A 25,729-nucleotide genomic window follows, 5' to 3' on the forward strand; every position below is an offset into this window, starting at 1 on the left:
AACAAACAGAAGAAACGGGCGTCGACCATGGGCAGCCGCCCTCTGATTCATCGAATTCGAAGATTTGCGGGAGAGGCTGCCGAGAGCTGGGCTTGGTTCTCCAGTCTATGGTGTTTCAGCTAATCGGGCTGGTGGCAGGTAGTACACTGATCCTTCCTGGGCTGCGGCGGGCTAGAGCTCGATCGGGTGGCTTTTCAACGGGGCCGAGCAGCGTTGTCGGGAAGAGGAGAGAGAGAGAGAGGGTGGAGCACACGGCACGGCCGGTGCTACGAAGCTGGGCAGCGTACAGACCCGAGAAGAGGGAGGAAAGTGTCCCATAGGGTCTGCTCTGACGACGGGAACAGTAATTAAAATAAAAGAAATTAGAAGCGCAGAAAGCCGCGAGGAGCTGCAGTTTGCCACGGGGACCATAGGGCGTCGCCATCAAGGCATAAAAACGCCAGCAACAGCGCTGACAGCAGCGGAAAAGACAGCGCGGGAGGCGCCATCTTAATCCAGCGGGGAAGAAGGCAAAGCGCAGGAGGCGCCATTTTGTTCAATCGGGGAAGAAGGCAAAGCGCGGGAGGTGCCATCTTAGATCTCCAAGATGCCGAAGACTGGCAATATCACTGCCTTCGATAATGCAACAGAAGACTGGACCACGTATGTGGAAAGAGTCGAAGTATATTGCAAGGCGAATGAAGTAGCCGATGAGAAAAAGGCATCGGTACTACTAAACTTAATGGGCGCAAGAACGTACAGCCTATTGCGGAACCTGATCACTCCAGTCAAACCGATGGCGAAGAGTTTTAACGAAATTGTTGATATCCTACAGGAACACCTAAATCCTACACCGCTGCTGATAGCAGAAAGATTTAAATTCCACAAGAGAAATCAGCATAACGATGAGAGCAATGCTGATTACCTTACGGAACTATGCAAGCTATCAAAGCACTGCCAGTTTGGAGCAGGACTGGCAGATACCCTACGGGACAAATTTGTCTGTGGACTCCTGAGTGAAGGAACCCAGAAGAGGTTACTCTCCGAGAAAGAGCTGACGCTAGATAAGGCTTTCAGCGTGGCAGTATCGTACGAAGCAGCAGCAAGGGGAGCTGCGGAAATACAGCAAAAGCCACAGAAATACGGCACCCGTGAAATGACACGGGGATTTGAAAAATGTTATCGCTGCGGCAGAACAACCCATGACCAGAAGGACTGCTGGTCCAAGGACAAAACATGCAGGCAATGCGGAAAGATGGGACACATTGCACGAGTTTGCAGGTCCGGGAAGAAGACTAACGACAACAAAAAGACTACTAAGGAAAAGTACAGGAAAGTACAAAAGATGACGGACAGTAGTTCCGAAGACCAGAAGAGCGATAGTGAATCCGGGACAAGAGACTAAGCTGTCTCAAACTACACAACGTAATCACAAAAGAGGATCACCGAACCATTTGGGTCACCCTCACGATAGCAGGGTCCCAAGTCAAAATGGAATTGGATACAGGATCAGCCCTGACCGTCATGAATCGACGAGACTACGAGCGGCTATTCTCACACATACCCTTGAAAGACACATCCATTGTCTTGAAGACATATACGGGGCAGAAAGTATACCCCAGAGGGAAAATAAGGGTGCCTGTCGAATACAACGGCAAGGAAATACAGAAATTGTATCTGTACATACTGCAAGATGGTGGACCACCGTTATTGGGACGTGAATGGATCAGAAAGATAAGTTTAGACTGGCACTCCATTCAGGCACTGACTGTGGCTGGTAAAAAGGATGACGACGCCACACCTGGACGATTGTCAAAAATCTTGGCTAACGCTAAAGAGGTATTTCAACAAGAACTGGGAACTCTTAAAGGCGTAACCACCTCGATAAAAATAGAAGAGAATGCAATTCCCAAGTTTTTCAAAGCAAGACCAGTACCGTATGCAATTCGCCCAGCCGTCGAGGCAGAGCTGGAGAATCTGGAGAATGCAGGCGTGTTAACTAAGGTAGACTGGAGCGAGTGGGCGACACCCATCGTTCCTGTCATGAAGAAAACGTTAAACAATAAGTCTGAGGAGCCAAGGAAGGTTCGCATCTGTGGGGACTTCAAGGTGACTGTGAACCCAGTCCTTCACACAGTACAGTATCCTCTTCCGAGGATAGAAGATATTTTCGCCTCTATCTGGAGGGAAATGTTTTACAAAAATTGACCTAGTGCAAGCATATTTGCAGGTGGAGGTTGAAGAATCCTCTTGGAAATATCTCACGATAAACACTCACAAAGGTCTTTACCAGTATAATCGACTGGTATTCGGAGTTGCATCAGCTCCGGCTATATGGCAAAGAGCGATGGAACAAGTCCTGCAAGGGATTCCGGGGACCCAGTGTTACTTGGACGACATCCTAGTGACAGGTGAAAATGACAACACCTTGCCAACCTACAGCAGGTGCTCACTAGACTAAGAGAACATGGGCTATGAGCCAATCGCCTCAAGTGCGAGTTTTTTAAGAAACAGATATCGTATTGTGGCCACGTGATTGATGAAGAGGGGTTACATAAGTCCCCTGACAAAATTGAAGCGGTAGTTAAGGCTCCAGCGCCTGAAAATGTGTCGCAACTGAGGTCATTCCTCGGATTGGTGAATTACTACCATAAGTTTTTGCCGAATTTGTCCACAATTCTGCACCCACTGAACGCCCTGCTACAAACCTGGAGTAGCATGGAAATGGAGCGATGAATGTAAGTGGGCCTTTCAGAAGTGTAAAGGCCTGATCACTTCAAGAGAAGTATTGGCTCACTACAACCCATCACTACCGATAAGACTGGCGTGTGATGCGTCTCCCTACGGCGTTGGAGCGGTACTGTCACATAAATCCCTTGATGGTTCAGAGAGGCCGATAGCTTTTGCGTCACGCTCGTTAACTGCAGCCGAGCGTAACTACGCCCAGATTGACAGCGAGGCCCTCAGCCTGGTGTGGGGTGTGAAGAAGTTCAATCACTACCTGCACGGACAGAAATTTACTCTACTAACTGATCATCAACCTCTTGTCTCCATTTTCAACCCTAAGAAGGGCATCCCTATAATGACAGCACAACGGCTACAGAGGTGGTCCCTTTTCCTAGGGGCACACCAATATGACATCGAGTACAAAGGAACTAAACAGCATGGGAATGCTGATGGATTGTCGCGCCTACCGTTGCCGACGGCAGAAGAGGCACCTGCAGTGGATCCTGTGGAGATATTCCACTCGAGCATAGTCGAATGTCTACCTGTGACGAATGCAAACATAGAAAAGGAAACAGGAAATGACCCGACACTCTCCAGGGTCTATGATTTAACGGTGAAGGGATGGCCAGCACATGGCGAACCACTGTTGCCAGCATTCTCGCCGAGAAGAGAACAGCTGTCAGTGTGCCGAGGAACCTTGATGTGTGGATCCAGAGTAGTAATTCCACCCAAATTGAAGGATAGAGTGCTCAATGAGCTTCATGAGGGTCATCTGGGAGGGGTAAAAATGAAGAACTTAGCCAGAGCGTTTGTGTGGTGGCCGGGAATCGACAGAGAAATCGAAGAGATGACCAAGAGCTGTACAGGATGCCAGAAGGTCCAAAACGCCCCACCACAAGCCCCTCTACATCCATGGGAGTGGCCCTCATCTCCATGGCAAAGGGTACACATTGATTTTGCTGGTCCATTTATGGACTCGATGTTTTTAATTGCGGTGGATGCACATTCAAAGTGGCCAGAGGTAATAAAAATGTCCTCGACCACCACAGAGAAAACTATCACAGTCTTACGAACCATATTCGCCAGAAATGGGCTGACTGAACAGATTTGCTCCGACAATGGACTACAGTTTGTGTCTGAAGAGTTCCGGAGGTTCTTAAAGAACAATGGTGTTAAGCGTTACACATCCGCCCCATATCATCCAGCCACCAATGGATTGGCTGAGAGGTTTGTTCAAACATTCAAGAAGGCTATCAAGGCAATGTGTAATGAAGACATACCCCTACAACACAAGGTGGATAACTTCTTGTTTGCCTACCGGAATGCGACACATGCGGTTACCAACCAAGCTCCAGCCATGATGTTCTTCAATCGAAGACTAAGATGCCGCTTGGATTTGGTTAAGCCAAACATCAGAAGAGATGTGGAGAACCGGCAGTTTCAGAATATGAATGAAAGGCCAACCAGGAGTTTCAAGATAGGTCAACCAGTTTTGGCCTGGGACTACCGCATAGAGAAATAGCAGCCAGGAACGATCTGCACACGGCAAGGACCTCTAATGTATACCGTGGACGTTGGAGAGAGCATTGTAAGACGCCATGCTGACCAGATTCTAGTCACTGGAAAACGTCAAATCTACACCACGATCCTATACACCCGGTGATGAAACCGAAGTACCAATTGCATCTACCTCAGAATCGGTGATATTGGAAGCAGACGAACCAAACAACGACGTTGATCCCGAATCAACTTTGCCAGAAGAACCTGATACCCCAAAGAGGCGTTATCCGGACAGAATCAGGAAGCCTCCTCAAAGACTGAATTTATAATTGATTAACTTCAGCTAATGTATATAGCAACTGTAATTGTAAATGTTATTTAATTATTAATCGAATGTTATGTACTGTTTAGCTAAAAGGGGAGGAATTGTAGTGTATGTACCTTGAAGAAGGAACTATATTCTGCAGCCCCTGTATATTGCAGTACCAGTAGTGACCACCCCTGTATATAAGCCTGTGTAGTAACTTTGTATAGTAGTTCCAGTTTTGTCTCCATTCAGTAAACACCTGTTATAACCAACTTCTGCAGTCCGTGTCTCAATTACACACGGACGTTACACCCTCCCTCACCTCTTTTTCCGGTACATCGATGACTGTATCGGTGCCATTTCCTGCTCTCGCCCTGAACTAGAAAATGTCATTCACTTTTCTTCCAATTTCCACCCTTCCCTCACCTTCACATGGTCCATCTCCAACTCTTCTCTTCCCTTCCTTGACTTCTCTGTCTCCATTTCTGGTGATCGGCTATCGACAAACATCCACTACAAGCCCACTGGCTCCCACAGCTACCTAGTCTACACTTCCTCCCACCCCACTTCCTGTAAGGACTCTCTTCCAGTTTCTCCGTCTCCGCTGCGTCTGTTCTGACGATACCACCTTCCCATACCAGTGCCTCCGACATGTCTTCCTTTTTCATCAGCCGAGGATTCCCTTCTACTGTGGTTGACACGGCCCTTGACCGTGTCCGTTCCATTTCCCGCACTTGTGCTCTCACCCCTTTCCCTCCCTCCCAGAACTACGATAGGGTTCACCTTGTCCTCACCTTTCACCCCACCAGCTTCCACGTTCAATGGGTCATCCTCCGCCACCTCCAACGTGATCCCACCACCAAACGCATCTTCCACTCCCCTCCCCTTTCAGCATTCTGAAGGGACCGCTCCCTCCGCGACACCCTGGTCCACTCCTCCATCACCCCCAACACCCCTTCCCCTTCACCCGGCACCTTCCTGTGCAAGCGCAGGAGATGCAACACCTGCCTTTTTACCTCCTCCCTTTCCACTGTCCAGGGCCCCAAACACCCCTTCCAGGTGAAACAGCAATTTACTTGTACTTTTTGCAATTTAATATACTGTATTTGCTGCTCACGATGCGGTCTCCTCTACATTGGGGAGACCAAACGCAGATTGGGTGACCGCTTTGCGGAACACCTCCGTTCAGTCCGTAAGGGTGCTCTTGAGCTTCCGGTTGCTTGTCACTTTAATTCTCCGCTTCACTCCCACTCTGATCTCTGTCCTCGGCCTCTTACATTGTTCCAATGAAGCTCAACGTAAACTCAAGGAACAGCACCTCATCTTTCAATTAGGCACTTTACAGTCTTCTGGACTCAACATTGAGTTCAACAATTTCAAACTATAACCCCTGCCCCCATTTTTCATGCTGTATTTTGCCATTCTCATTTGCAACATTTTATCTTTCCTGCCTCTTACATAAGCACAGTATGTTCCTTCCTCCCACCCCCCCCCCCCCCCCACTGTCTCTGCACCTGCTTGTTGGGCCAGAAATTTGGGTCGGAGGCTTCCCGCGGGTGCAAGCCCCCAACCTGCACTTACCTAGCGCGCCGGCCGTTGTGCTGTGGACCCGCGTGGGATTCCAATCCTGGGCCTCCTCCAACTGCTGGCACACAGTGCTTGCGTATCCCAGGGGCGCAGTTAGTTCGAAGCGTCCCCTGGGATCACGTGGGCCATGGAGAGCCAAGCGTAGCAGGGAATCTCTATTCATAGATTTGACAGGAAGACCTGTCAAATCTATGAAATAGAGATGGGCCCCAAAACATAACTAAAACTTCAAATACATTTTTTTTTTTTAAATCACATTTTAAAAATAATTATAAATTACATAAAATAACTACTTTAAACAATAATTTAAATTTAAAAAAAAAAATTAATTACAGTTTTTAACAGGGCTAAAAATAAACTTACCTTTCTTTAAAGTATTTAAAAATAATAAACCTGTGGGAAAAATGTTTTAATTTTACTTAATTCACCACTTGTTAAAAGCAGGCCTTATGACTGCTTTTTAAAAGCGTAGCTGCTGGAGACTTACCCTCCTGGAGAAACCTGTTTTTAAAAAAAACCAACAAAAAAAAACCGCAAGTTCCAGGCATACGTGCTGCCTCTCCGGCGCACGCGTTCGACCTGTGAACCCCTTCAAGGGAACGGAAGTTCCGGTTTCCTGCACATGCGCAGTGCATGCACGAAACCGGCACTTTCGTTGGCCCTACGCGTGAGTACCCAGCGCGTACTCACCCGTGGGGACCCGAATTTCTGGCCCATTGATCTGTTACATCTCCAGCTTTTCCAGTTCTGATGAAGGGTCCCTGAAACGTTAACTCTGTTTCTCTCTACACGGATGCTGCCTGGCCTGCTGAGTGTTTCCAGATCCAAAGCATTGTTCAGCATGTTTTAACATCATTTTCATGTCGGATCATTTGGTTATCTAGGAGGGAAATTATGTATCAGTCGTTTGCAGCAGTGCTATTATTTTCTCCCCCGTTGCATTCCATAAAATGTCTGAGATTTTGTACGGAAGTCTGTGGCTAATGCAAAGGGACAATTATTAAATAAGAGGCGATCAGGGCCATCAGTGAGACTACAGACCGTCAGAGCAGCGTTCCGCTATTGATGCAGTTATTTGTTGAGGCACTTGCATTACAACAGTGACTACACTTCACAAAGTACTTCATTGGCTGTAAAGCGCTTTGGGACGTCTGGTGGTCGTGAAAGGCGCTATATAAATGCAAGTCTCTCTCTCTCCTCCCAATCTGTTCTCGGCAGCCAGACTCTTTAATTTTCTGTGATCCGAGTGTACCATTGAGGTGTTTGAATTGATCCATAGATCACCATCCTCATTCATAACTCAACTTCGTTAATTAAACATACACAAAGTAGATATGTTACAAAAATGTATTGCATAATTGTTTATGCACATTTAAATCCTGGCGGGCTCTAGTAATGAGGGTTTAAATGAATGAGACCCCTTCTGTTTCCTGATTGGAGCACCAGGCCCACGTGACCCCAGATACAGTTCTGCACACGCTGCGCCTCTGGGATCCGTGGGCCATTACGTTGTCCTCTAATGCACAACGTCAAACAGCAAGTTTGCCAAGGAGGGTCCCCACCAATAAGTGCACATTCTGTTTGGATACCGGCGGCGTACTCCATAGGTACGTCGCCAACTGCAAAATCCAGGCCATAATTTATAAACTTGTTCATATTGTTACTTTATCTGAGCAGACGCCAAACTCGCTGCGGTTTCCCCACTGGGTTAGCCTGGTTTAAAACTTGCTGCAGTTTCCCCACTGGGTTAGCCTGGTTTAAAACTCGCTGCAGTTTCCCCACTGGGTTAGCCTGGTTTAAAACTCGCTGCAGTTTCCCCGCTGGGTTAGCCTGGTTTAAAACTTGCTGCAGTTTCCCCACTGGGTTAGCCTGGTTTAAAACTCGCTGCAGTTTCCCCACTGGGTTAGCCTGGTTTAAAACTCGCTGTGGTTTCCCTGCTGGGTTAGCCTGCTTTAAAACCCATTGCGGTTTCCCCACTGGGTTAGCCTGGTTCAAAACTCGCTGCAGTTTCCCCGCTGGGTTAGCCAGGTTTAAAACTCGCTGCAGTTTCCCCATTGGGTTAGCCTGGTTTAAAACTCCTGCGGCTTCCCTGCTCAGGCTGAAGTTAACATTGCAGGGAGCTGACATGCATGTGTTTTAAAAAAAAAAAAAAAGGACCCTGCCGACTTTGGGCAGGTGTCCTTGCCACCTGCTCAGTTGAGCAAGTTAAAATTTTGGTCAGTCTGCTCCCAGCAGCTCCAAGGCGGGTAAGTAACCTGGGTTATTTTAACTGCTCACCCACTTGGTTTCCGCTGGGTGTGTCGGATTAAAATTGGCCCCTTGATGTCAAAATTGAACAAAGACCTTTTGAATCAAGAGAGGTAATCGAGAGGTAAATCTAGGTAGCATCACATGGGACCCAATCTGCTGCTTCCAGATAGTATCCTCGAGGGGAAGCACAGTGACTATGAAGAGGAGGGGTAGCGGTTCAAGGATGGAGCCCTGAGGTACACCAGTGGTGATGGTGCAGGCACGGGGGTAAAACTATTAAAAAATGTGTAGTGTTGTCATTGAAACAAATATGAATTTTATTAGGAAATAGCAGTACCACAAGGTAATCTGCCGAAGAGAGATGTTGGAGTAGGACAGAATGATCCACTGTGTCAAAAGCAACAGAGATCAAGAAGGATAAGGAGGTAGACTGAGCTATAATAGCAGTCACACAGGATGACATTAGTGACTTAGACCAGAGCAATGTTTGTGCTATAGGCAGGCGCAAAACAGGTTGCAGGGTCTCCAGTATGGAGTTGTGGAAGAGGTTGGGCATGAAGTTGTGAAGTGATTATGCTGTGACAAAAATCAAAGATTTTTGTCTATGATGCATCTCGTTATAGGCTCCTTTCTTTCTATTAAGGAACATATGGGGTTAAAAACCAGATACATTCATGGAAACTGGCCCAGCTTATTTGATGTACTAAATACCAGAATATAGATGCTATGTCTGCAGCAGACACCAAAGGGAAGGGCCAATCCATTCAATTCAAATACAAGTATCTTACGGGTTTTGAATGTAAATATTTAAATTCATTTGTCCCAATCAAATTTTGAACAGTATTTCTCAGCTTGTCTTATTCAAATTGAGTAGTCTTTTTGAGACTGTCAGAGTGACTTACGTGGACAATAGGAAGCATGGGCAGGATGGTGAGTAGAGGGAAAGGCCACGTTTGGTTTTGGCGATGATAACCACGCCCCATCGTAGCAGTTTGGGCAGGGACTGATGAAATGAGAAGCTTGGATGAGTAACCTCATCGAGTAAATTGTAACCTCCTCCAGCCCTATTACCCTGCCAAACTCTCTGCTTCTCTTACTTTGGCCTCTTGTGCATCTCCGCACCATCCCCCTTCACCCACCATTGATGGCCGTGCCTGCAGCCACCTAAGCCCCACACTCTGGAATTTCCTCCCTATATCCCTCCACCTCTCTTCTTCCTTTGAGACCCTCCTTAAAACACGCATTTTTGAACAAGATTTTTGCCATCCCTCCTAATGGGCTGGATTTTAATTCAGGGGCGGGCTGGGGTCGTGTAATCCGCATTTCGTGTTATCCACCCGAATCTAAATCGATGTGGGAGATTGATGCGATTTTAACTTAATTGGCCAATTGAGTTCCAACGTGTGGGAACCCATGGCAATTGAGTTTTTCCAGTCTGAAAGACGCCTCTGATGACATCATCATTGCTGCTGCATTTAAGGTCTGCAACAAGCCTCGCTTCTTCTGCAATAACAACAGAAAATGCTGGAAAAACTCAGCAGGCCAGGCAACATCTGTGGAGAGAGAATTAGAGTCAATGTTTCGGGTTGAAACCCTTCTACAGAACTTCTTCTGCAGACTGCCAACCTTTTGGCCTTTCATGCTACAGGGACCTGGAGGAAGAATGGCCAGCTAGAGACCTAGGTCTGCTCCCAGGTTTGATGACGTTGCCTTGCAGGCTTTAGTTGAGGGAGCAAGAGCTCATAGAGGTGCTCTTCCCTTCTTCAAGGAGGAAGAAGCCTCCCCTGCAGACCAAGGCTGTGTGGGTTCAGATGGCAGAGGGGGTCAACTCATTATCAGTAACCCGTAGAACCTGGATTCAATGCAGGAAGAGATTTCATGACCACCTGCGCACTGGAAAAGTGAGTATGAATTTCCCATCACCCTCAATCTGATCCCCATTGCCTTTCCTCACCAGCACTTAGCTTTAGCAATCTCTTCCTCCACATCCCACTTGACACTGACATCCATGCACCCTTACCCATTCCCTCTCTCTCTCTCTCTGGTCACATTCACCTAACTATTTGACTATGCAGCCCTCACACTCCCTATCACTGTGATGCTACGAAAACAACTTACAACACACAGGGAGGGCCCTTGGCCTTGCCACCTCACTCCATCTTTGTCTCCTTCTAAGTATCTATGCTATGGAATCTCTACACTCACTCCTTCATTCTCACTCAACCTCCACTTGTCTCCCTCATTGCAGGAAAAGAGAGCTCACAAGTGAGAAAGAGCGAGGACAGGAGGAGGGACACCCTCAGTAGCTCACCTCACCCCCTGGGAGGAGGCGGTCCTGGAGATCGTAGGAGTGGAGGAAGATGCGCAATTGGGGGACGGACAGAGGGGTGCATCACAGCAAGCTGGTGACAGAATAGTTTTCCATCTCTCTCATTGACATTGCATGAGTTGCTGATAATGATTCTGAAGCTCTAACAGATGGACTAATGAGCATCTGCAATATGCAATGTGCATGTAACCTTGGCATCACATCTGACTCCTTTACTCCCCCACAGGACCATCGTAAGCACCCGTCCCCACTAGCCAGGAGGAACAGCATGAGCCTCAAGACTCCTCAGAGGAAGCTGCAACCTCTGAGGGCGCAGCGTCAGCGGAATTCAACGCACCCAGCACCAGCGCAGACACTCGCACCTCGGTGGGACCTTCGGGACATAGAGTAGTGTTGTCACCTGGTGTATCACAGCTCGCAGGTGAGCAACAGCAGATTGTGGAGACAGGGACAGCAGTGGAGAGTCCTAGCCAGAGGGCGCAGGACTCTGCCAGCTCGGCTCAGCTGCATGTCGACCCTCTGCGTCTGGGTCCATCCATAAGATCAGCGGTGCTGGAACTCCAGGAACAGATGCAGAAGCCTCTGACAGGTTTTGTCTCCAGGGCCACTGCGAGTGTGGAACGAATGGAGGAGTCCATAGCGAATATGAGCAGAGCCTTTGTGCAGTCATTGGCGCATCAACGCATCACCATGGAAAGGATGGCAACCTCCATGGAGGTGATAAGTCGCCAGAGTGTAGAAAACATTGTGAGTGTTCAGAATAGAATGACATCTCTGGAGGAGCGATGGTCATCTATTGAACAGAGAAACCAGACCTTCATGGAAGTCCTTCTGAGTAGGACTGCCAGTGCAGATACGGGTCCCCATGGCCCCCCCAATGTGCAGCAAGGTGCTCTCGAGCCACTTGCATGTGCTGAGGGGGACCTGACCCATGAGAGGGAAGTTGGTGGCAGACATCAAGGAAGTGGGGGCTCCTCTCCAAGCACTCACACTTCCATGCCACTGCAGAGCCCTCGGTCAGAGCCCCACCAGAGTCCACACCCAACTGAGATCGGCGTCTCAACCTCTGCACAGCCGCAGGAGCAGCAGACTGTTGACGAGCCCTCGCACAGGTTCGCCACCCCAGAGGACATCCGCCAAAGGTCTCGAGACAGGAGCAGCAGGAAAGTGAGCAAGGGGCCTCCACATCTGCTGAAGCCACAGGGGAAGCACCACGTAGGAGCAAGCGTAAGAGAAAGATACTGCACAAATAGTCACAAGGGTAGTCACTTGAGTGAAATTTGATGTTTTCTGTGAAAAAGCCATCAGATGAATAATGTAAATAAAAAATCTGATGGCTACTGCTGTAGTTGTGGCGTATGTCATTTCGCGAATGGGACTTTCACATTGAGGGCTTAGGATTACTTGCAATTGTGAGTATGGTGGTGAAATTGCTTGGAATCCGCTGGTTCTTGGCCATTGTCAATGCTCAGGTAAGAAGCTGCGAGGCAAAACTGCTTGATTGGCTAGGCTAAGCAAATCTGGCCAAGATGAGTGTGTTCCTTGCATCCCGGGCAGCAATGTTCTTGCGTACTGCTGCCGCTGGTTGATGGGCCTCTGCAAGATGTTCGTTTCCGCTCTCCTCCTCATCTGAGGAGGATATGTGACGAGCTACTTGGTCCTCAGGAATCTGCAAGCCACGACGCTGTGCCATGTTGTGACGTGCATAGCAAACCACGACGATTCTGGAGACCCTGGCTGCCGAGTACTGTAGGGCTCCACCTGATCTATCCAGGCATCTGAAGCGCATCTTCAGCAAACCAATGGTTTGCTCGATAATGGATCTGGTGGAAATGTGGCTGTAGTTGTAGCTCTCCTTAGCTTCGTTGGATGGTCTCCTTAACAGCGTCATTAGCCACGTCCTCAGGGGATAGCCCTTGTCTCCAAGTAGCCATCCGTTAAGTTGGTCTGGCAGACTGAATAGCGGAGGCACACTAAACTGGCACAGTATGATGGAGTTATGGCAACTGCCAGGGTGCTTGGCACAAACATGCAAAATTTCTTTCTTGTGGTCACACACCAGCTAAACGTTAAGGGAGTGGAAGCCCTTGCGGTTGACAAAAATACCTGGATTGCGATGGGGTGCCTTAAGGGCCATGTGTGTGCAGTCAACGACGCCCTGCACCCTTGGGACGCCTGCCAGATTAGATAATCCAACCGCACGCGCCGTGACACTTGCTCGATCCTTGGTGAAATGGATGTGATTGTGCATGATGGCAAAGAGGGCATCGGTTACCTGCGTGATGCAAGTGTGTGCGGCCGCCTGGGAGATGCCGCTAATGTCTGCTGCTGATCCCTGGAATGAGCCTAAGGCAAAAAAGTTGAGTGCGGTGGTGACGTTGACGGCCACTAGTAAGGGTTGTCCACCTGGTCCTCTGGCCTGCAGGTGTTGTTGCAGCATTGCGCAGATTTCACTCACTACTTCTCGCGAAAGTCGGAGCCGCCTTTGGCACTGCTGCTCAGACATGTTGAGGTAGCTGACCCTGTGTCTGTAGACCCGTTTGGGGGGTATCTCCTGCACCGACGGGCTTTCATGCGCTGGCCCCTTCTGGCCTGTGCAGCTTCAGGTGGGTGAGCAGCAGCTTGGCGCTCCTGTTGTTGCTGCTGCTGTTGGTGCTGCTGCTGTTCCTGGTTCTGCTGGTGCCGCGGCTGGTGTTCGTCCTCATCTAATGGCCAGAAGGGAAGGAAATAAATGGCTCTCATGCTTCTGGTATATGCCTCAGTTGAGGAAGTGCTCAGTGAAGGTGGCAAGAGGGGTTTCCCAGGAGGTCACACTGGAGATGGGTGTCAGGCTCCAAACTTCCACAGCTGTGGTTATGCCTGCTAAAAGTTCCCCCAGACCTGAGACTCCAAAGTCCTGCCACCTGCAAATGATGGCTGATCAAATCTCCTCTTCAATGGTTGAGTTGCAGCTGATAGTCAGCAATCCAATTGTGCTCCCGCCAGGTTTCACCGTCGTGTTTCATAACAGGCGCGTTTCACGTGGGAAAAGGGGTAAAATCGCTAAGGCCTTTCAAATTGGCATTATAGAGGCAATTTAGTGCTTGTTACGGGCCTTAACGGCCTATCCTGTTTCTTGGAGGCGGGACGGAGACGGGACCATTAGACACGAATGAATGAAAATTGCTTGGAGGCAGGGTTGGGCCCGCCTGCCAGTTTTTGCAATTTTAACCCCCCACACGCTTCCAATCCCGCCTCCACGGCCCAATGAAAATCCTGCCCAATATCTTTGTCTTGGCATGTAGTTTTTTTATTGTGCCTTTTTTTGTTGTTGTTATAGCTCTTTGGAACATTTTTATATGTTAAAGTGCTTTATAAATGCAAGTTTACAAAGGAAAGTACCAGTATAAATGTGGACATAGGCACTTGTGTATGACTTTGGAATGTAAAATAATTGTACGCCTTAGTGCAACTATCCTCCATCTAACCTCACTTCACCTGAAGATTATACTTGGTCTTGACTTTTCATGCACCCTGCCATGGGAGATTGTCTAGAATGAATGAATTAATTCTTAAAACGGATGAGTTGTTTGCAATATTCCATTTCAAGATGCATTGAACTCTCCCATATAAGGCTCTGTCTTTGTGAAATTTATTCCAAATGTGTAAACATTTGGATGTACCACCAGTTATGCCTGTAGGTGGTGCTGTGATGGGGGTTTTCAAAGTGAGACATCCCATAACTTTAGCTGTTCAAACAATACCTAAGTAGAGGGTATACTGAGATAATACTAAATAACAGGTTGAGACTGCCTAGAGTTGAAGGCCACTCCCCCGCCTCCTTCTGTCATCTTCTCTTCCCCTGGCCCTCTCCCTCCAGCCCCTCCCCTTCTTCTGTCCCTCTCCCCTCCCCCTCTCCTTTTCCCTCCTCTGCTTCTCTCGTCTCCCAATCTTCCTCTATCCTCGTCCCTTCTTCCCTTCTCTCCCTCTCTTGGCTTGGAGCTTTGCCTGCCAAGAATACGTATTGGGAATTTAAGCATGAAGGTCAGTGATTCCTGAAGAAATTACGATCTATTATTTTAATTAATTTCTAAAATTAACCTTTACATTACACTTGGGCTGATCTTTTTTGTTTAATGCTTTTAAGAGTTTAAGTTTCCATCATATTTTCTGCTTTTTATAGAAATTCATGGAGATCTTGGTACAGAAGATGGCCATTCAGCTCATTTTGCCTGTGCCTGTACAGATGTTACTTTCCCCCACTGGAGCTATTTACTCTAATCCCATTACTCTCCGCTTTCTTTACAATTCTTTAAACATTGTCTTCGTGTTTATATAATTCCTTCATAAATGGGTTGTCTCAAATAGGCACTTGTAGTAAAGCATTTATCAGCTGTCAGCGGCAAAGGAACAAGGCTCACTGATCATCACGCTTACAGCTGCCCACAGACTTTTCATGGGCTTTTGAGCAGCAGGTTACGGTTGCTAGAGATCTTTTTCAGTGCGGTGCCCTCTAGAGGGGATCTGTAGATGTGTGAGCAATGTAAGCAACAGCGTGGTTCTTCAACCAATCAGATTGAGGAATCCTCACTGAGACATGCAGAGTCTAAACCAGGAAGTATAAATTAGAATATTCAATGCAAAATCATGTAGAGAAAGCAAAATAGAGAGGGAAAGAAAGGTGGGATTAAGGGAGAGAGAGAGAGATAAGAGACAGAAAGAAAAAGTTTTAAAAATATATTAATTTTTAATTTTTTAATCTCCAACAATAATTAAATTCTGAAGGAATGAAACTCCACACTTGTAAAATAAAATTTTCAGGGCCTGAGAGGTTGTTTGGGAGTAATTAAGACTTATCACGTCATTACACCTGAATGCACCAGCCCTAATTTTTTCTGGCATGTTTAGTGGGTAAGAATATAAGAAATAGGAGCAGGAGTAGGCCATATGGTCCCTCGAGCCTGCTCCGCCATTCAATAAGATCATGGCTGATTTTTAAGTACTGTAACATCACACCCTCCCATGTGTTTCAATGCCGAATCTCTCGCCGAGGTACCGGTGTAGTACAGCTTCTGGAGGAGCAGGGCAAATCAGACAACAGCTTCCGGATTTCCTCGTTTTACTGCGCGTGTGCGGACTCTGGAAGTTGCTGTCTGGTTTACTCCATAATAACGGTGAGCGCTGATAGCCTCACCATCTGCGCCAATATCTCAACATCTTTTGCATGAAAACTTTCCCTTTTATGTTTCTAGTACTGATCTTGAATTTATGGCCTCCAATTAAGAATTCACCGGCCAGTGGAAAAATCTTTCATTATATTTACTCTCGACACTTTCCCCCGGTATGCCAGCTGTGGCCTATATTTAATGCCTCTTCATATTTTATTTGCCCTTTGCGCATTTGCCTAAGAAGAAGGTGGATCTATTTTCATAGATCAAGTGGGTTGGTAGTTAAGGCAGTGAAATGAAACAAATAAAATTGCTGATTGGATGTTTTAATTCTCTGTTGGTGGAAATTTTAGTGTAGTGATGGCAGAGTGGAAAAGGCTTGGTGGATTATTTTTGTTTCATATTCCATGCCCCTCTTTTCCCCCCTCCCCCCCCCCCCCCCCCACTACAGCTCTTGAGGGTAAATTATATAATTTTATTTGCATGATTTGCGCACACAAATCTGATGAACCCAATCGGAGAATTGGAGGAAGATTGGTAACTTTGGCCCTGCACTCACCTTTCCCCCTGTCTGATTTTCTGATCAGACTTTCATTAGCTCCAGAACCATCTGACAGTTTTTGGCTAGATTCCTGTAAATGAGTGCAAAGGCAGCAATGATGTCATTCACACTTCCTCTCGTCATTTCCACCCGTTTCAAGCTGTTTGGTTTGTCCAGCCATATAAACTGCACTTTCAGAGTTGCTGTGCATTGAGCTTCAAGCAGAAATCAGTTACAAAAGAACAGTAATAAATTTGCTACACTTTCCTGCCATTGTTTTTCTGTGCAAATTTAGTTGTAGCAAATTGCACCACTTTGCATCTGACTCTCGGATGAGCTCAGCTTATGAAGTCATTTCCCCACATTTGTTTCCAGGTAGGTGTGCCCGGGCTTGCAGGTATGGTTGCTGGCATTTTAGCAGGTGTGCTCTGTCGGACTATCCTGGCTATAGGTCACGCTGGCATAGGGCACCCTTCTTTCATGCAGATGCCATTGAAATCTTGCCATACTGTGATTGGGATGTTTTGGGTTTCATATATCTTAGTGTTGCCATTGGGTCTGCTGCCTGACCTTCCTTTGGGTATAGGGTCCACTACATGCATTAATTTTGTGCCAAAGTGAGGCATGTTCGCCTCTGTGTGCAAGTACCGGCAGGTGGGCACAGAGCACCTCTTGTGCAGCCTGACTTAAATGGCATCGCTTCATTGCTCCTCTTCTTTCAAACCCTCGGGGGGCTATTCCAATTGGAAACCTCGTTGGTGCCAGCAATGGTGTAGGGGGCAAATATTAGAACAGTTGTGGCAAAAATTCATGAGAACACTAGTGTCAACAAAAAACCCACAAAAAAAAATCAAACAATCCAGGAATTGCCTCAATTTAATTTTTTTAATTACTGTGCCTTTTAAAAGAACTGCCACCTGACTTTTCACTCTTGAGTAACCTTGATGCTTAAGTTTCATGGCATTGTTTCACCTGGATGTCCCCACCTCCATTTCTGTATTTAACTGAAGTTCCCACCTGTTTCTGCTACCTGCCCTAACCGCGCTCCCTTCCCCCCCACTGTAAACTTGAATGTCACTCAAAATAGACAGATCTCCACTCAATTTCATATTCCGTTAAAATGTACCATTTCTGTGGTGTAACAGAGATTAAATTGTACCCCGTGAATTTTGGGCAAAAGGGTGGGCATGGATGACTGAAGCAGAACATAGGTGGATTGTTTGTTCAAGCCATCTCCTTGCCCATAGACAACAGGTGGCAGCAGGAGAAGGCTGTGCAGTAGCAGCTTCCCAAAGGTGCAAGGGGGTTAAACTGGCACCTATCTTACCCCATGTGCTCCTTTACACAGTGCCAGAGATAGCTGAATAGGAAAAGGTCCCATTTACTGAATGTTTAACTTATTTCAGTCATCAGTTGCAATAAAATGGAACTGATTTACAAATTGGGGAAGTAGAGAAGATTGGTAATTCATACTCTGTGGGGAAAACTACAGGGCCTGGAGTCTCCGCTCGGCTGCGCTAGTGCAATTCAGTTGAAATCGGTGAAACCAGCGCATAAGATTGCAACATTTTAAGCCCATATTACATTCAGCGCAAATCGAGTTGCCGCGATCTTTTGCACTAGTTTAAAAAAACATTGTGCTGGAAGCTGGCCCTGCCCACAAAACTGGCCACGCCCCCAGATTGAATGAATCACCATTGCGAGTTTCCAGTAAGTGCGCTTTTTTTTAGGCGCAAGGACATCAATAGGCACGTTTTAAAAGCTTTTAAATATTTTTAATTTACTGAAACTGGCTACTGTACACCATTGTAACTAGTAAATGGTTCTGTATAATTTTTTTAAGTTATCAGTTATTTAAAATCGGGTTACTCACAGGTGGTGGACTCGACACTGATTAAAATGCTTTTTTTGTGATAAACCCATTTTCAGCTGTATTAATAAAATTGCACCAGGTTACCACCCTTAAATATATCAAGGTGTGGCATTGCCACATTGGGGAAACACTGTGTGTATGTAGATAAACCTGTATAATCCCCTTTTAACTGCTGTATTCCCCTCCCCCCGCAAGACAGTTGCAAGCTGAGAGGAATAAGGCACGTTCTGACTTGCCTGCTGCTGATTGGTTTTCCTTCTATCAGGTTCCAGCAGGTGACCAATCCGTGAGTCATCACAGGTTTGCGGGCTTCACGAATTCAGTACTGTATTGTGAGAGTTGGAGTAAAGACCTATTTCTTGTAGCTCGCTGTGTTGCCTATTTCTTTACGCGGGAGACCGTAGTCCCCCACATTGGTGACCCCGAATGTCGGCGGCCGAAGCCCCCGACTCACGCAGTCCTACAGAGGCCAGCAACGACCCGATGGCAACCAGCAGCAGCCTGATGTCGGCCGGCGCCGCGTCCTTGAAGCTCCCCACCTTTTGGGAACACCAAGCACCAGCTTGGTTCGCGCACTCGGAGGCCCAATTCACCCTTTGCAGGGTTCAAGACGATGAAGAAAGGTACCTCCACGTAGTCTCAGCACTAGCAAGCTCTACCGCCGCCGAAGTTCTCGACCTGCTGGGGAACCCACCACAGACCGGCAAGTACTCAACCATTAAGGGCCGCTTGCTGCAGGCTTACGGCCTGTCCAAAGAGGAGAGGGCCCGCAGGCTTCTCTCACTACCAGGCCTCGGCGATTCTACCCCGACCCAGTTGATGAGCCGGATGCTCTGAACCGCAGTGCTTTTTGTTTCGGGCCCTTTTCCTCAGCAGGTACAGACTGCCCTCGCGGGGTCCCCGATCACGGACTGCGTACAACTGGCAGCTGCCGCGGACAAAGTTTTCGCCGTCGCCCAACTCGGCTGTGCAGCCGCAAGGCTCCCCGACACCACCGAGCGCGCGCCGCCACGCCAGGCCGCAGAACTATGCTACTACCACATGCGTTTCGGCCACAAGGCCCAACGCTGCAGAGCACCCTGCTCTTTCGATCAAACCAAGATGGCCACCCGGCCCAACGCACCAGCCCCGCGCCGTCGCCTAGGCCCGCTCGACCGCACCCCCGCCGCCACGATGGCCATCGGCACCGCAGGTAAACTGCTGTACATAACCGACTCTCTTTCAGGGCGCAGATTCCTTTGCGACACCGGAGCCCAATGCAGCATAATTCCTGCCTCCCAGCTCGACATCCAGGCAGGCCGCAGCGGCCCACCCCTCGTGGTGGCAAATGGTGCAGCCATCGCTACTTTCGGAAAGCGACGGGCCGAGGTTTGTTTCAATGGCCAGCGATTTACGTGGGATTTCGTGACGGCCTCGGTGGCACATCCTTTGCTGGGCGCCGATTTTCTTTGTGCCCACGGACTCCTGGTCGACGTCCGCGACAGGCGCCTGATCGACGCAGCAACTTTCGCTTCACTGGCCTGCCAGCAGAGCAACAGCCCGGCCCTAGTCGGGGCCTGCTCCGCCCCGGCGCATGACGACTACGCCCGCCTACTCGCAGATTTCCCGAGGCTCACACAACCGACCTTCTCGGCCGCGGCAGCCAAGCATGGGGTCGAGCACCACATCGCCACTACGGGACCACCAGTGTTCGCTCGAGCCAGACGCCTGGACCCAGCCAAGATGGCGGTGGCCAAGGAAGAATTCGCCACGATGGAAAAACTGGGCATCATCCGCCGCTCGAACAGCCCTTGGTCGTCCCCCCTCCACATTGTGCCCAAGCCGAGCGGTGGCTGGCGCCCATGCGGCGACTACAGACGGCTCAACGACGCCACCACGCCCGATAGATACCCCATTCCGCACATCCAAGACTTCTCGGCACACCTAGCAGGAAAGTCCGTCTTTTCCAAGGTCGACCTGATTCGCGGCTACCATCAGGTCCCCGTCCACCACGCAGACGTCCAGAAGATGGCGGTCATCACCCCCTTCGGACTGTTCGAGTTCCTGCGCATGCCCTTCGGGCTTAAGAATGCCGCACAGGCCTTCCAACGGCTCATGGACTCCGTCCTACGGGACCTGAACTTCCTGTTCGTCTATCTGGACGATATCCTCGTGGCCAGTACCAGCAAGGCCGAGCACATCGCGCATTCGCGCTCCCTTTTCCAGCGCCTCAGCCAACACGGGCTAATCGTCAACCCGGCCAAATGCCAGTTCGGAGCAGCCCAAATTGACTTTCTCGGCCACAGAATCTCACCAAGGGGAGCCATTCCCCTACCTTCCAAGGTGCAGGCGGTGGCGGACTTTCCCCAGCCCACCTCGGTTAAGGCGCTGCAGGAATTTTTGGGGATGGTCAATTTCTATCACCGGTTCGTGCCCAAGGCCGCCGCACTCATGCGCCCCCCTCTACGAAGCCACCAGGGGCAAAACGGGCAAAGAGCAACTCACCTGGTCCAGCGAGATGGCGACAGCCTTCCACCAGACCAAAAGCGCCTTGGCCAACGCCACACTACTGGCCCACCCCATCCCGGGCGCCAAGACCGCCCTCACTACGGACGCCTCGGATTGCGCCGTCCAGCAACAGTGGGTCGAAGGCGCGTGGCAGCCACTGGCATTTTTCAGCCGACAGCTGCGCAAGAACGAGCAGGCCTACAGCACGTTCGACAGAGAGCTCCTGGCCCTGTTCCTGGCAATCCGGCACTTCTGTTTCCTTCTGGAAGGCCGGCCGTTCACCGCATTCGTGGACCACAAGCCGCTCACTTTCTCCATGGCCAAAGTAACCGAACCCTGGCCCGCGTGCCAACAGTGCCAACTCAACTTCATCTCTGAGTTCACTGACATCCGCCACATCGCCGGCAAGGACAATTTGGTGGCCGACTGCCTCTCAAGACCCTCGCTCCACGCAGTGCACCTGGGCGTCGACTACGCCAGCATGGCAAGAGACCAGGCTGCCGACACGGAGATCCAGGCCCTCAGGACGTCAACTACCAGCCTCACCCTGGCCGACATCCACTTCTACGCAGCCGGCACAACTCTCCTGTGCGACGTCTCAGTCCCCTCGCCTAGGCCGGTCATTCCATCCGCCTGGCGCAAGCGAGTTTTCGACATCATCCACGGCCTTTCACATCCAGGGATGCGTGCGTCTCAGAAACTTATGTCCGCCAAGTTCGTCTGGCCTGGACTCCACAAGGATGTGAGAGACTGGACCAACACATGCGTGCCATGTCAGCGCGCTAAGGTCCAGCAGCACACCAAGGCGCCATTGGAGTGTTTCCCGGTGCCCGAGAGGCGTTTCGACCACGTCCATGTCGATCTGGTAGGCCCCTTGCCGCCGTCGCATGGTTTTACACACCTGTTCACGATCGTCGACCGCACCACCAGATGGCCCGAGGTGGTTCCCCTTGCCGCCACCACCACCACCACGACCGACGTCGCGCGAGCATTCGTCTCGACATGGGTGGCCCGGTTCGGCGTGCCGACCGACATATCCTCGGACAGAGGCCCCCAGTTCACCTCCCACTTGTGGAATGCCATCATCGCTGGCCTCGGCACCAAGTTGCACAGGACAACAGCCTACCACCCGCAGGCCAACGGGCTCTGCGAGCGCTTTCATCGTTCTTTGAAAGCCTCCCTCCGCGCCAGCCTGGCCGACACCAGCTGGATCAACAAACTACCCTGGGTTCTCCTGAGATTGCGTACCACGCCCAAAGAGGACCTCCGCGCCTCTGCGGCCGAGATGGTCTACGGCCAACCGCTCAAAGTACCAGGCGACTTCCTCCCCCTGACAACGGAGCCGTGGTCGGCCGCCAGATAGCTTTCCCTGCACCAGGACGCGGCCCAGCAATTCCGTCCAGTGCCCACTTCGCAACACAGCCCGCAGCCGTCCTACGTGCCTCGAGACTTGCGACATGCGGAGTTCGTCTTCGTGCGCCGGGACGCGCACAGAGGGCCCCTTCCCAGTATTGGAGACGGGGGACAAAGCTTTTCTTATCGATGTCGGCGGGAAGCCGGACCTTATTTCAGTAGACCGCCTCAAACCGGCGCACCTGGACCTCGGCTTCCCGTTTCGGCCGGCTCTTCCCCCACGGCGGGGCAGACCTCCCGCGTTGGCGGCGGCCCCACAAGAGGACCAAGACACGCCAGAACCTTACTTCCCGGCCGCCGCCCCACCTTCGCCGGCAGCCCGTCCAGCCAGCCCACCGGCAGACCAGCCGCCAGACCAGCCGACGAACCAACCGGCCGACCTCCCAGACAGCCCTCCTCACACGCCTGATGGCTACTACGGCCGCTTGGTCAAACCTCCGCAGAGACTGACTTTTACAGTTAACGAGGATTCTGGGGGGGCATATGTGGCATTGCCACATTGGGGAAACACTGTGTGTATGTAGATAAACCTGTATAATCCCCTTTTAACTGCTGTATTCCCCTCCCCCCGCAAGACAGTTGCAAGCTGAGAGGAATAAGGCACATTCTGACTTGCCTGCTGCTGATAGAAGGAAAACCAATCCGGTTCCAGCAGGTGACCAATCCGTGAGTCATCACAGGTTCGCGGGCTTCACGAATTCAGTACTGTATTGAGAGAGTTGGAGTAAAGACCTATTTGTTGTAGCTCGCTGTGTTGCCTATTTCTTTACGCGGGAGACCGTAGTCCCCCACAAAGGAATATTTTTAATGCAATTTTTTTTTTTTAATGTGTTCTTAAAACGCTGCCCGATTGCGCTGGCACATGCCAGATTTTACGTGCTGTGATATGCAAATGAGTTTGAGCAGAAAAATTGAGGGAAAAAAACACTTCTCAAACTAGTGGAATTTGTGCCCAAAGTGGAATCTCCACCCCCAGATCTATTCTCCTGTAATGAGAGACGGGGTTGAGAGATACGAAGAGAAAGTTACATCGAGTTATATTCAGCCCACAGCACAGAAATAGGCCATTCGTTCCAACTGGTCTATGCCAGTGTTTATATGCTCCACAGGAGCCTCCTCCCATCCCATTTCATCTATCGGCATACCTTTCTATTTGTTTCTCTCTCATGTTCTTATCTAGTGTCCCCTTAAATACATCCATACTACTCGCCTCAACTACTCCCTGTAGCATCTTCCATACTCTTACCACTCTTTGGGTGAAGACGTTTCTCCTGAATTCCCTGTTCAAGTTTTTAGTGACTTTTATATTTGTGGCCCCTAGTTTTTGAATCCCCTACAAGTGCAAATATCTTCTCTCTCTACCCTATCGAACCTCTTCGTCATTTTAAAGACACCTATCAGGTCATCTTTCTGCCTTCTCTTTTCTAGAGAAAAGAGCCCCCCAGCCTGTTCAGTCTTTCCTAATAATTATAACCTCTCAGTTTTGGTATCATCCTTGTAAATATTTTTTGCACTTTCTCCAATACTTTTATATCCTTTTCATAATATGGAGATCCGAACTGTGCACAGTACTCCAGGTGTTACTTTTAGCGATTTGTGTATATATATCCCTCGATCCCTTTGCTCCTCTACCCCATTTAGACTCTTATTTTCCAAGCATTATGTGACCTCCTTATTCTTCCTACCAAAATGCAGCACCTCACAGTAGGCTTTATTGAAATTTCATTTGCTAATCAAACGTTCATTCTGCAAGTTTATTAATATCTTCTGTGTTTTGTATTAACTACACCCCCACGTCCCCATCCCAAATTTGGTGGTGTTTGCAAATTTTGAAATTGTACTTCTGCATCCAAATCGTTAATGCAAATTGTGAACTACAATGCTCCCAGTGCTGATCCAGTGGAACACCACTTCCCACTTTCTGCCAGTCTGAATGATGAGAGAGTAGTGAGTCATGCTGTGATGAGGAAATTCCAGCCCATGCACTATATTTGCCGGTATACATTTTTATTTTGCTGGCTTGTGAGTTTTGAAAGGTTGATTACCCCCTTTTGTACACTGAAATATTAAAGACACCTGTCTTTATCAAAGAAGAAGATGCTGCCAAAGTCATAGTGAAAGAGGAGGTAGTTGAGATACTGGATGGGATAAAAATGGATAAAGAGGAGGTACTAAAAAGGCTCGCTGTACTTAAAGTAGATAAGTCACTAGGACCGGATGGGATGCATCCTAGGATGTTGAGGGAGGTAAGGGTGGAAATTGCGCGGGTACTTGTCATAACCTTCCAATCCTCCTTAGATACTGGGGTGGTGCCAGAGGACTGGAGAATTGCAAATGTTACATCCTTGTTCAAAAAAAGAGTGTTAAGGATAAACCCAGCAACTACAGGCCAGTCAGTTTAACCTCGGCAGTGGGGAAGCTTTTAGAAATGATAATCTGGAACAAATTTAAGACACTTGGACAAGTGTGGATTAATTAAGGAAAGCCAGCACGGATTTGTCAAAGGCAAATCGTGTTTAACTAACTTGTTTGAGTTTTTTGATGAGGTAATAGAGGGTTGATGAGGGCAATGTGGTTGACGTGATGTACATGGACTTCCAAAAGGCGTTTGATAAAGTGCCACATAATAGGTTGCCAGCAAAGTTGAAGCCCATGGAATAAAAGGAACAGTGGCAGCGTGGATGCAAATTGGCTAAGTGACAGGAAACAGAGAGTAGTGGTGAATGATTGATTGTTTTTTGGACTAGAGGAAGGTACAGTGGTGTTCCCCAGGGGTCGGTACTAGGACCACTGCTTTTATATTGATATATATTAATGACATGGACTTGGGTGTACAGGACAAAATTTCAAGATTTACAGATGACACAAAACTTGGAAGTATAGTGAACAGTGAGGAGGAAAGTGATAGACTTCAAGAGGACATGGACAGGCTGGTGGAATGGGCGGAAACGTGGCAGATCAAGTAACACAGTGCGAAGTGATACATTTTGGTAGGAAGAACGAGGAGAGGCAATATAAACTAAAGTGTACAATTCCAAAGGTGGGTGCATGAACAGAGAGACCTGGGGGTATATGTGCACAAATCGTTGAAGGTGGCAGGGCGGGTTGAGAAAGCGGTTTAAAAAAGCATACGGGATCCTGGGCTTCATAAATAGAGGCACAGAGTACAAAAGCAAGGAAGTTATGATGAACCTTCATAAAACACTGGTCCGGCCTCAACTGGAGTATTGCATCCAATTCTGGGCACCGCACTTTAGGAAGGATGTGAAGGCCTTAGAGAGGGTGCAGAAAAGATTTACAAGAATGATTCCAGGGATGAGAGACTTCAGTTACGTGGATAGACTGGAGAAGCTGGATTTGTTCTCCTTAGAGCAGAGAAGGTTGAGAGGAGATTTGATAGAGGTGTTCAAAATCATGAGTCTGTTCCCATTGGCAGAAGGGTCGAGAGCTAGAGGACACAGATTTAAGGTGATTGGCAGAAGAACCAAAGAGGAAAAACTTTTTTATGCAGTGAGTAGGATCTGAAATGCACTGCCTGAGAGGGTGGTGGAGGCAGATTCAATTGTGGCTTTCAAAAGGGAATTAGATA

General features: G+C 48.9%; 1 protein-coding gene across 2 annotated transcripts in view; it reads left to right on the top strand.

Moving 5' to 3' along the window:
* The window catches only part of LOC147124569 (xanthine dehydrogenase-like), a 268,524-nt gene that overhangs the window by 66,014 nt on the left and 176,781 nt on the right, over nt 1–25,729 (top strand). The gene's annotated exons all lie outside the window — the stretch shown is intronic.

The sequence above is a fragment of the Somniosus microcephalus genome, chromosome 1 (assembly GCF_052327205.1).
Source record: "Somniosus microcephalus isolate GS21.2 chromosome 1, FLI_Smic_1.0, whole genome shotgun sequence".
Lineage (NCBI taxonomy): Eukaryota > Metazoa > Chordata > Chondrichthyes > Squaliformes > Somniosidae > Somniosus > Somniosus microcephalus.